Consider the following 12,988-nt stretch of genomic DNA (forward strand, 5'->3'; position numbering starts at 1 on the left):
CATCATAAAACCTGCCACAGGTTTAGTCTCAAGAAAATCCAAAGGTAGCTTGAAGATTTTCAATAAACAATTCACGCTGCTCCTCTAAAACAAATAATCAGTTCATGGGCCTCAACGGGAAGAGAATCATTTTATTGTTTATCCCAACTTGTCCATAAGAAGGTGGGAGTGAGCTGCCTCCCTGAACAGACATAGCCTCTCTGTAAAGGCACTCCCCACAGGACAGTTTGGGAAGGAGTTGCTGGACTTTGGCCCAGGTACAATCATATTTTTCCCAAAGTAATTGAAAATCAATAAGCTTCAGCTGCTGGAGATCTGAAATACCCGGCAGCCCAGGCAGATTCTGTGGAGAGAGAGAGAGGGACAGAGTTATAAAGACAGACTGGATGGACTGGGGCTATTTTCCCTGGAATAAAGGAGATTGAGGGATGAAATCATAGAGGTTTATAAAATCCCGAGGGACAAAGATAAGGCGAATTGTTACAGATTTTCCCCCAAGGTAAAGGAGTCAAAAACTAGGGAAGCATAGATTGAAGGAGGGAGGGGAAAGACTAAACAGGGATCTAAGGGGCAACCTTCTCAGACAGAGGGTGGCGCATACATGGAGTGAGCTGTCAGAGCTGGATACAATTGCAATGTTCAAAAGACATTTAGACTGGTTCATAGTTAGGAGAGGTTTAGAGTGGCAGAGGCCAAATGCAAGCAAATGGGACTAGCCCAGGTAGACACTTCGGTTAGCACAGGATAATTGGGCTGAAGGGCCTGTTTCGATGTTGTATAACTCTGGGGCTCTCTGACTCTAACTTCTGAGGATGCCTTTGCAAAATGAGGGGCCGGTCTCCATGAATATCAGGAAGGGGAAGAACAAGTGGTAGGGGAGTGCAGGCAACAAGAGACAGCACAAGGCTTTTGAATTCTCCTCCTGAATGGGGTCACGTGTTTGGTCGGAAGAGCCAGAAAGGGTCTCTGCTCTGAAGGCAAATCTGATCTTCTGCAGTTGGAATATCATAAAAGACCCAGACTTGAAAAGCACGCACCATGCGGCATTGATTAGAGTTAAAAAGGACCGGCAGTGAGATGTGAGAAACACTGCCGGCTGTAAGACTAAGCTATAACTTACAAGTGACAAAATCCACTGTAGGTTGTCCAATCAGCTTTCCTTGTGGAAATATTTATCAGATCACAGATCTCACTGCTGTTTCTAAGATAAATCCTTTTTATCCACCCAGATTAATTAAATCCATGCCGCAGTTTCTCAGCAACATTACTAAATTACAAGCATGTGGCATGATGGTCCAGATGTTGATTTAGAAGGTCTCATTCAAAGGGGCGCATTGAAGCGTTTGTACTCAGTCATAACATAACCTTTCGCGATCTCACACTTTCTGCTTTTTTATTTAGAAATGACAAAAAAAATGCACATGGGAACAGCCAGTAAGTCAATGACCCAGTGGGTCAATACTGATAGATCAAGTGTATTGGAGACGCAAAAGACCGCAGATGCTGCCGATCTGGAGCATCGCACAAAGGAACTCGATGGGTCAGGCGGAAATGAACAGTGAACATCTTGGGTGGAGACCCTGATCTGAAATGCCAGCTGTTCATTTCTCTCCATAGATGCTGCTCGATCCATTGAGTTTCTCCAGCTCCTTTGTGTGTTTCTCTGCATCCAGTGCATTAATAGTTTGACTGTCCAGAACAGCCACTGGTGAAGCTCGCTAAGGAAATAGGCACGGGGATGGCACACGTTTGGGGGCCGAGGGGTCTGATCCTGTCCTGTACTGTTCAATGTTCTCTGTTCTATCTAGAGGGAGGTGACTGTCTCACTGCTCCAGACTGGAGATCTTTGTTCTGTCCTGATGCATTGTCTGTGGCGTAAGGGCCGGTCACTGCCTGTGAAACATCATGCACCAGTCAGTGCATTACAACTTCTTTCAACCCAGGCAACGTTGCCAATGCCTCCTAAAAAGGGTGTCCTGAGATACAGTGAAAAACATCTGTTCCGCATGCTTTCCACGAAGACCATTCCGTAGATCAGTACATCAAGATAGTTCAAAGAAAAACACTGTAGAATGTAATGTTACACCGATAGAGAACGTATAGTGCAAGTAGACAAGATGCAAGGTCCACGATGAGGCAGAGTGGTCGATCAAATGGTCATTTGTAATGTATGAGACGTCTGTTCAAGAGTCTGACAACAGTGGGATAAAACCTGTCTTGATGAAGGGTCTCAGCCTGAAACATTTCCATAGATTTTGCCTGGCCTACTGAGTTTCTCCAGCACTTTGTGTGGATTTCCAGCGTTTACAGATTTTCTCGAGTTTGTAAAAACTGTCCTTGAGCTTTGTGGACATGTTTTTAAGCTTTTCTGTCTTCTGTCTGACAGGACTGCAGAAGGAGGTGCCTTGATTATGGTGAATATTTTGACTTTGATTGTGTTAGATCAATTTGTCTGGAAGGGCAAGAGCACAAGAAAGAATAGGCCAGTCAGCCCCTCCAGCCCTACTATCCCATTCAATAAGAACATTGCTGATCCTGTGCCTCAATCCAAACCCACCTGATCTCCAAATCCCCTGATCCTTGAGCCTCTAAACCTGAATCAACCCCAGTCCTGATTGTACACATCACTCTGAGGTCCACCAGTTGAAATGAAATATAATGGCAACGTCCACCATTAAAGATCCTCACCATCCAGGTCATTCCATCTCCTTGCAACTACCACTGGGCAGGAGGTGCAGAGTCCCGAAGTCCCACACCATAACTACTTCCTTTCAACCATTCGGTTGTTGAACCATTTGGCACAACCCTAATCACAAAGGTTTAGCTACATTATGACTGTTTTGATCACTTTGCAGTAAGATGGATTTTTAAAAAATATTCTAATTCCGGTCTTTCTTGTAAGATCTTAGTCAGTCCGGATCGGGAGCAGCATCTCCAAAACCATCACACTGAGCACGGGGGCTCCCCAGGGTTGCGTGCTCAGTCCACCGCTGTTCACTCTGCTGACCCATGACTGTGCTGCAACACACAGCTCGAACCACATCATCAAGTTCACCGATGACACCACCGTGGTGGGTCTCATCAGCAAGAACGATGAGTCAGCTTACAGAGAGGAGGTGCAGTGGCTAACGGACTGGTGCAGAGCCAACAACCTAGCTCTTAATGTGAACAAAACAAAAGAGATGGTTGCTAACTTCAGGAGGGCACGGAGCGACCACTCCCCGCTGAACATCGATGGCTCCTCGGTAGAGATGGTAAAGAGCACCAAATTTCTTGGTGTTCACCTGACGGAGAATCTCACCTGGTCCTTCAACCCCAGCTCCACAGCAGAGAAAGCCCAGCAGCATCTCTACTTTCTGCGAAGGCTGAGGAAAGTCCATCTCCCACCCCCCATCCTCATCACATTCTACAGGGGTTGTATTGAGAGCATCCTGAGCAGCTGCATCACTGCCTGGTTCGGAAATTGCACCATCTCAGATCGCAAGACCCTGCAGCGGATAGTGAGGTCAGCTGAGAAGATCATTGGGGTCTCTCTTCCCACCATCACGGACATGTACACTACATGCTGCATCCACAAAGGAAACAGCATTATGAAGGACCCCATGCACCCCTCATACAATCTCTTCTCCCTCCTGCCGTCTGGGAAAAGGCTCCAAAGCATTCGGGCTCTTACAACCAGACTATATAACAGTTTCTTCCCTCAAGCTATCAGACTCCTCAATACCTGAAGCCTGGACTGACACCTTGCCCTACTGTCCTGTTTATTATTTATTGTAATGTCTGCACTGTTTTTGTGCACTTTATGCAGTCCAGTGTAGGTCTGTAGTCTAGTGTAGCTTTCTCTGTGTTTTTTTTTATTACATAGTTCAGTCTAGTTTTTTGTACTGTGTCATGTAACACCATGGTCCTGAAAAACATTGTCTCATTTTTACTATGTACTGTACCAGCAGTTATGGTCGAAATGACAATAAAAGTTGACTTGACTTGAAAATTTGTGTATATGTTTAATTTTCTTGCAAATGCTGCTTATATGATGCTATGTGTCTGCAATGCTGGTCTAACTAATCTTTCATCTGTGCATTCATATGCTTGTGCATATGACAATACATTTTACTCCGGTTCTTCCTCCCCCCCCACAGATGCTGCCTGACTTGGAGGGTATTTCCACCATTTTCTGCTTTTACTCATGACTGCTGGAGAAAGTGAAGTTTAGTTTCTGAGCTGAGGAAAGCCAAAGGGAAGAGAAGCTTGCTTCTCTTTTCTCCTTATAGAGGGGTGGAGATCAGGTACCTGTTTGAGTTCAAACTGATAGCCTCGACACCTCTTGAGCAGGAGAGCTTAGTGAGAACTCTACCACAGGGAAATGGCTCAAGAGTCTTCCTCCATGAGGTAGGAGGAACCACTGAAAGTTTAATCGCATCTGATACACTAGACCCCCTCAAGCTGGCTGAGTCTGTGAGATGGAGCAACACAATATTCTTCAGCCTTTTTCTGCAGTCTGTGGGAGGGACTTTCCAGGCTGAGTTCCAACAAGCCTCAAGGCTCTCAATGTTATGTCATTAACAAAGCCCTTTGTTTCAGAAGATTCTCTTGAGTCTGACACTCACATAATGAAGTATATTAGCATCTCAGATGCTCACGGGAGCCCACGTAAAAAAAAATCTGGGCCCGGTTGTTGAAGCTGTGGTTTCCACTCTTTAATTATTTCAGCTACAGTGTTTCGTTACATGTGAAATGGTCCAAAGTGAATGCTGGGCTTTCATTGGAAAGATAGTTTAAGCGTGAGTAATTCCACTTCAACACTGCCTCATCAAAAGGTCAGAGAAGGAATAAGGAATTTTCTTTTTCAAGGAACTTTCCCATCTTAATGTCCTGTGGCAATCCAAGCTGTGAAGTGGGCTCACGACTGTCACATTGGAACCTTGTGAGCAATTTTCACACAGTGTGTCGATAGTAACCTGTTAGTGATGACATGTGAGGAACAGGGACTGCCCTGGACATTTAGAAAGTTCAGATTATTTCATTGTCATATTCACCAGGGTGCAATGAAATTCCTAGCTCGCATGAAGCCCAGTGTAAACAGAAACATAGTAATAATAACAATATGTATGGTGATAAGTGCAAGACAGCAGAATGGCACAACTATTGTAGTGCACTCTGAAGTACAGCACACGGAGCCGGGACAGGAAATGGCCCTTCAGCCTGGGATGTTGTGCCTAACTAATTAAGTGAAAGATGCCTAATTACTGTAATCCTTTCTGCCTCCACATGCTCTACATCTCTCTGTTCTTTGCATATTCAAGTACCTACCTAAGAGCCTCTTAAAGTTCTCCGTCATATCTGCCTGTGTTCCAGGCACCCAAAGAAATGCTAAGGTGACGATAATGGATTACAAAGTACAAAGTTCAAAGAAGTTTATAATCAAAGTACATATATGTCACCATATACAACCTTGAGATTCATTATCTTGTGGGCATACTCAGTAAATCCAAGAGTGGTAATAGAATCGATGAAAGAATACATACAGTAAGACAGACAAGCAACCAACGTGCAAAAGACAACAAACTGTGCAAATGCAAAATAAAAAAGTAGTAGTTTAAAAAAAACAATAAATATGGAGAACATGAGATGAAGAGTCATTGAAAGTCAGTCCATAGATTGTGGAAGCCGTTCAGTGATAGACAAGTGCAATTGAGTGAAGTTATCCCCTCTGGTTAAAGGGCATGGTGATTCAGGGGTAATAAGTTTTCCTGAACCTGGTGGTGTGAGTCTTGACACTTCTGTACCTTCTTCTTGATGGCAGCAGTGAGCAGGGACCATGACCTGGTGATGGGGTCCCAGAAGATGGATGTGGCTTTCCTGTGACACACTCCATGTAGATGTGCTCAGAGGTGGGGGAGGGCTTTACCCATGATGGACTGGGCCGTATCTATTACGCTTTGTAGGATTTTCTGTTCAAAGGCATTTAGCCTCTCAAGTCTATGCTGGATCTGAGAGCAATCCCATCAGTCTCAGTTCCCCATTTGTCTCTCTGTAACCTGTTCTCCCTGTCTTTGCATCAACTCTGTTAATTTCAGTTATTCACCTGCAGTTTCCAGGGGCTAATTGCACTACCAAATTGACCTTGGGACAAGTGCAGCTGGTCAAAACTCTCGGAGTTCCAGGGAGAATGTACAAACTCCACATAGGCAACTCATGAGGTCAGAACCAAAACTGGACCTCTGTCGCCATGAGGCAGCAGTTCTAATTCTCCACCATTGTGACGGCCGAGGACTGCCCCTGTGGAGGAATGGTCTGGTACCCGGAGTTCGAAAAAGAAGACTAGAACCAATGATTTTCAGTCTCGGGGTGGGATTACAGTCTCCTTCCAGAGCCCGTACACGAGAGGAACGGTGAATAATGGAAAACAAATGTACCAGCGGTCCGCTTACTCGCTGCACTCAGGCTAAATATTATCTTGATTCATTGGTCCTCTACAATTGTGTCTGTGTTTTATTTGAGAGAAAACAGCAAATGTACCCAGCCCACGGATTTGATGACTCCAGCAAAATGTCACGTCCCACCAGCAGAATCAGCTTGCTGATAACGTTGTCCTTCAGAAGGAACATGATTCAATTCCTTCCAGCTGCTGTTGAAGTTCAGCTCATTTTAACCTCCCACTGGAAGAGCTCTGAATCTCTGCATCCTGACCCTCTCTGTGTCTCTCTCCCTCTTTCACATCTTCCTCCACACCTCATCTTCTGTTTGTTTCTCTTCGCAGCTCTTTCTGTGACTCAGTGGCGAACTTTGAGCATGAACCTGTGAAGTGCCGGGGGGTGGGGGAGGAGACGTCAGGGGCGCAGTCTAAGGGCAGGTGCTGGTTGCTGTTCGGCTGCTGTGCATCCGGCTGCATGGTTGGTCCTAATGCAAGGAACCTGCAATTAGCCTCAACGAATTATACAAATGGACCATAAAGCCTGCAAAGGAGCCTCGCTGAGATGGAGCTTGGGAAGTTCTGGCAGAGACCCAACCTGTAATTTTCCTCCCGTTAAAATATCCCAGCTAAAGGTTACGCTTCAGGATGCTGAAGTGTTGCTCCTCTGTCACTGGGACGTGGAACAGCCTGGACCACTGCCCCCAGTGACTGCTCCTACACGAGATAGACCTGTGAAAGGCGGGTGTCCACCTGGCTCTGATTCAATATTATTTACAGACCATAAAACCATTCGACCCCTCGAGTCTGCTTCACCAATCATGGTTGTAACATTTAACCCCCCCCCCCCCCAACAGTGAAGAACCTATCGGTCTCTACCTTAAATATACCGAATGCCTTATCTGCCACAGCCCTCTCTGGCTCATCTCATCCTCTGGCTGAAGATATGTCACACCAGCAGCCTTACTTCATTAGGAACTTGAAGGAGATCAGTATGTCTCCAAAGACTCTAGAACATAGAAACATAGATAAACCTACAGCACAATACAGGCCCTTCGGCCCGCAAAGCTGTGCCGAACATATCCTTACCTGAGAAATTACCTAGGGTTACCCATAGCCTTCTATTTTTCTGAGTTCCATATACCTGTCAAGGAGTCTCTTAAAAGACCCTATCGTATCTGCCTCCACCACCGTCACCAGCAGCCCATTCCACGCACTCACCACTCTCTGAATAAAAAACTTACCCCGGACATCTCCTCTGTACCTACTTCCAAGTACCATAAAACTGTGCCCTCTCATGCTAGCCGTTTCAGCCCTGGGAAAAAGCCTCTGACTATCCACACGATCAATGCCTCTCATCATCTTATACACCTCTATCAGGTCACCTCTCATCCTCCGTCACTCCAAGGAGAAAAGGCCGAGTTCACTCAACCTATTCTCATGTTATGCTCCCCAATCCAGGTAACACCTTGTAAATTTCCCGCGCACTCTTTCTATGCTTTCACATCCTTCGTGTAGTGAGGCAACCAGAACTGAGCACAGTACTCCAAGTGGGGTCTGACCAGGGTCCAATATAGCTGCAACATTACCTCTTGGCTCTTAAACACAATCCCACAATTGAAGAAGGCCAATGCACCATATGCCTTCTTAACCTACGCAGCAGCTTTAAGTATCCTATGGACTCAGACTCCAAGATCCCTCTGATCCTCCACACTGCCAAGAGTCTTACCATTAATACTATATTCTGCCATCATATTTAACCTACCAAAATGAACCACATCACATTTATCTGGGTTGAACTCTAGTAAGTCTCTATAGATGTCCATTGAGAGCATTCTGAGTGGTTGCATCAATGGCTGGTATGGAAGCTCCAATGCACAGGACTGAAAGAGCTGCAAAGCATTGTATACTCAACCAGCACCTCTCTACCATCGAGGACATCAAGAAGGTGGCAAAAAGGATTTCCACCATCTGGGAGGAGGTATAGAAGCCTGAAGATGCATATTCAATGTCTCAGGAATGGCTTCTTCTCTCTGCCATCAGAACTCTGAACCATCACTGAACCCATGAACACTATAATTCCTCTTCAGCACTATTCATTTATTTTATTTCTTATTGTATCTTCACTGTAGCTTGGTATATGTGACAATAATAGACAATTCCATTAATATATAAATCCGTAGTCATTGGTTTTTCCTGTTTCTAATTTTTCTTCTTGCTGTTTTTCTACATTCTTTTCTCACGAAGGACCTTATGCACCAAGTCTTTGCTTCTGCACAGCTTTTTTTCTCTCCGTTGTCTTGTCTATTTTATTTATAAGTTATGATTTGTGTGTGATCTGAAGCAATGGACCTGAGATGCTGCTGCAAGCACCTTTCTCTTGTACTTCATCGTCCATGTGCACACGACAATAACCTCGACTTGACTTGAGATGCCTGGTTATAAAGACAGACATTGAATAAGTTGGGGGTTGTAGGCTATAACTATCGTATGTGTTGTCTAGATACTGTGGTCACGGAGACTGCCTAGATCGGAGATTTCTTGCCCAGTGTCTGGAAAACAAAGCCGCTCTGCTGCTTCCCAACATCGAGTTCACAGACTCTACAAAGATTATGTTTTCAGGTTAAACATCCCTGTTTAAATCAGGCAGAAATTCATTGTGAAACAATTTCCTTTGTCACAAAGGGAAACCTGCCCTATAATTAAGTTCCCTCTGCTGAATTGTTTGATAAATTAACATCATATTTTCTCTGCCAACAAAGTTCACAAAGGAAAAGCATTGAGTTCTGCTCAATGTTCCTAACCACAATCAAGCCACCCCTCCCGAAATTTCTGTAATTGTACTGTAGAAGCCCACATTGCCACAGGGAGAGCTTCCAAACTCTATGTAGACAGAGCCAGAGGCTGGGATGGAACCTGTGGCGCCAGAGCTGCAAGGCAATAGTAAACATTTTGCCGGTTTATGTCGATGATTAGCGATCAATTCCATCATTGCTTTCCAGTATGTAGCATCCATGTGTGCATCTAACACATCACTTTTCTTTGATCGTCACTGAATCTAAATCTGCAGCTCTGTGGGAGCACTTTCACCAGAAAGGGTCAAGAAGGTTAAGGCAACACGCACAAAATGCTGGTGGAACGCAGCAAGCCAGGCAGCATCTATAGAGAGAAGCACTGTCGACGTTTCGGGCCGAGACCCTTCGTCAGGACTAACTGAAAGGAAAGATAGTAAGAGATTTGAAAGTAGTGGGGGGAGGGGGAAATGCGAAATGATAGGAGAAGACCGGAAGGGGTGAGATGAAGCTAAGAGCTGGAAAGGTGATTGGCAAAAGTGATACAGAGCTGGAGAAGGGAAAGGATCCTGAGACAGGAGGCCTAAGGAGAAAGAAAGGGGGAGGGGAGCAACAGAGGGAGATGGAGAACAAGCAGAGTGATGGGCAGAGAGAGAGAAAAAAACAACTAAATATGTCAGGGATGGGGTAAGAAGGGGAGGAGGGGCATTAACAGAAGTTAGAGGTCAATGTTTATGCCATCAGGTTGGAGGCTACCCAGCCAGTATATAAGGTGTTGTTCCTCCAACCTGAGTGTGGCTTCATCTTGACAGTAGAGGAGGCCATGGATAGACATATCAGAATGGGAATGGGATGTGGAATTAAAATGTGTGGCCACTGGGAGATCCTGCTTTCTCTGGCGGACTGAGCGTAGGTATTCAGCGAAACGGTCTCCCAGTCTGTGTCGGGTCTCACCAGTATATAGAAGGCCGCACCGGGAGGACTTCACTGTTGCCAGTGCAGTTTGAGCTGAGGAATAAATACCCACCAGCATGAAAGATTGCCACCAGTTATTGGGCCTGGGGTTGTATGATCCACAGTGGACAGTTATGTTATCTTCAGCTTGGTACCACCAACAAGGAGTCAGACTTCCCACTTTCCTGGATTGATTCACTAGGAAAAGATGACAAAAGCTGAATGGACTCACTCTCACTCATATATGGTCAATCTACACCATCGCATTCCACATTATTCCTCAAGGTCTCTTGATAGGAAGTGCCTCCACCCGCAACGACTGCCAGACCAGCTTAATGAACTGGAACGGAATCCGGAGTTACTCCAAATTACCCAGGAAGCCAAATGCTTCAAGTTGAAACCTTTACTGAGGTGGTCACAGCCAGGGTACAGCCTCCAGATAAGTGGGTGACTACCAAAAAAAGTAAGGGGAGTAGGCAGTCAGTGTACGTTCCCATGTGGCCATTCACGGACAATAACTATGGTCCTTTGGATATTAGTTAGCTAGGGGTTCTGGCTGGAGATTCTTTGACTGTGAAAGAGTGTTGCCTCCTCAATGCCAGGGTCAAGGATGTCTTTTAGCAGCTGCAGAAACATTTTCAAAAGGGAGAGCACACAGCCAGGGGTCATTGTACACATTAGTACAAACAACATAACTAGAACAATGGACGAGTCCTGCAGAATGTTATAGGGAGTAGGGAGTATAAGGTAAGAAATTAAAATACAGGACCTTGAGGGCAGTGCTGTCTAGATTACTCCCAGTGTCATGTGCTTGTGAGTCCAGAGATAGAAAGATAGGCCAGATGAAGCTGTGGCTGAAGAGCTAGTGCGGGGGGTGGGGGCAGGGGGTGAAGTTCTTAGATCACTGGGATCTCTTCTGGGGTCATGGGGACCTGTACAAGAGGGGCGGGTGGCACCTGAACCAGAGAGGGAGCAATCTCCTAAAAGGAAAATTCACTTTTGTCACCAGGGAGGGTTTAAGCCAAATTGTTTGAGGAGTGGGATTCGAGAGAGTGAAGCCAGTAAGAAGACAGACGTTAATACAGGAACCTAATATATAAGTCTAATGATAGGGATAGCCATGTTTACAGTAAAAGGACAGTTACCTCTGATGCTTTAAATTGCAACTACATGCAGTGGCCACTTTATTACGCCGTAGCCCATCCACATCCAGGTTTGACATGCGGTTCATTCAGACATGCTCTCTTGCACATCACTGTTGTAATACATGGTTATATGAGTTAATGTCACCTTCCTATCAGTTTGGCACAGTCTGGCCATTCTCCTCTGACCTCTCTCATTAACAACACATATTTGCCCACAGAACTGCCACTGACTGGACTTTTTTTTTGTGTTTTTGCACAATTCTCTGTAAACTCTAAACATTCTTGTGTGTAAATTCAAGGAGATCAGCGGATTCTGAGTCACATAAACCACCCCCTCTGGCAATAACAATCATTCCATGGTCAAAGTCACTTAGATCACATTTCTTCCCCTTTCAGATGCTTGGTCTGAACTACAACTGAACCTCCTAACACTGTCTGCATGATTTTATCATTCAGTTGCTGCCATGTGATTGGCCAATTAGACATTTGCATTAATGAGTAGGTGTACAGGTGTACCTAATAAAGTGTCACTGAGTGTTTGCTCATAGCCTGACAGGTAGACCGGACAAACTGAGGGTGTGGATTGATTTGAGGGACTGGAATATTGTGACCATGATAGAAATGTGGCTGAGAGGACTGCTGGACTGGTAGAGCTATGTCCCAGGATACCACTGCTTTAGTGTGACAAGAGAACAGGTAAGAGTGAAGAACATTACAGCACTGTTTAAAGAGATTCGTCAAGCCTAAGGAGGATGCTGGGTTGAAGTTAAAAGTAAGAAGGGGATGGCCACCTTGGTAGGGCTATATTATAGATGTAACCGGGTAACTGTCGAATCTTATTCAGTATCATTAAAAGTATACTTAGGCATTCATCTGGGTAATGCTAGAATAATTGTCTGTGCCTTTAGGTGGAGATGGTGGTGTCATTACACATGTGCGGGATAGAGGGGAGACCATTTTGCTTTCTGTTGCAGGAACTGGTGGGGACTTTGGAATTGAGTTCCTCTCAGGGATTCTAGGCGTGGTGAGGAACGGTGAGCATTAATTTACAATGTCCATGTGAGTTCATTTATGCTTGTTGGCAACTCAAGAATATTGGTAATTTGACATGTTTTACATGTGGATGCTGTAGAATTTCACAAGTAAAGAACTCGACGCTATATAGCGTGGCTTGCAAAGTTCCTCACCGGCCAAGTAGGTCAGTCTTCCTGTAATTTAACAACCAGGCAATATCTTGTAAAAGTTGTGCCAAAGTGTACCTTTTGTCTAACTCTATTGTATTATGATGGATTGTGAATGTAACTGCGTAACGTGAATGCTTAGTCTCCGCATGTGTGTACTAAAGAGTAGTAGACATCTTAGATGAGATGTATTCGCTTACGTTTTTCGCTGCTATGTTGTCTGTATTGTGTTCCTTCAGAATTGCCACTACCGTATTAGTGCTGTATTAGTTTTGTGTGATTTTTTTTGTATTTTTATACTACATATGCAATTGATCCAGACACAAGTGTGCGGATCAAAGGTTAAACGGAGATTGAAACGGCAGGACCTGATTGTAAAGTCGTTCGTTTTGTTTTGAGAACCTCTTCTGGCACTTAAACATGTAAAACAGATAAAGGAATTAAAACCCCAAAAAGTAGTTGTTGTCCTGAGTGTGTTCTTTTCCCCAGGCTACAACGTAGATA

Source organism: Hypanus sabinus, chromosome 1, assembly GCF_030144855.1.
Source record: "Hypanus sabinus isolate sHypSab1 chromosome 1, sHypSab1.hap1, whole genome shotgun sequence".
Lineage (NCBI taxonomy): Eukaryota > Metazoa > Chordata > Chondrichthyes > Myliobatiformes > Dasyatidae > Hypanus > Hypanus sabinus.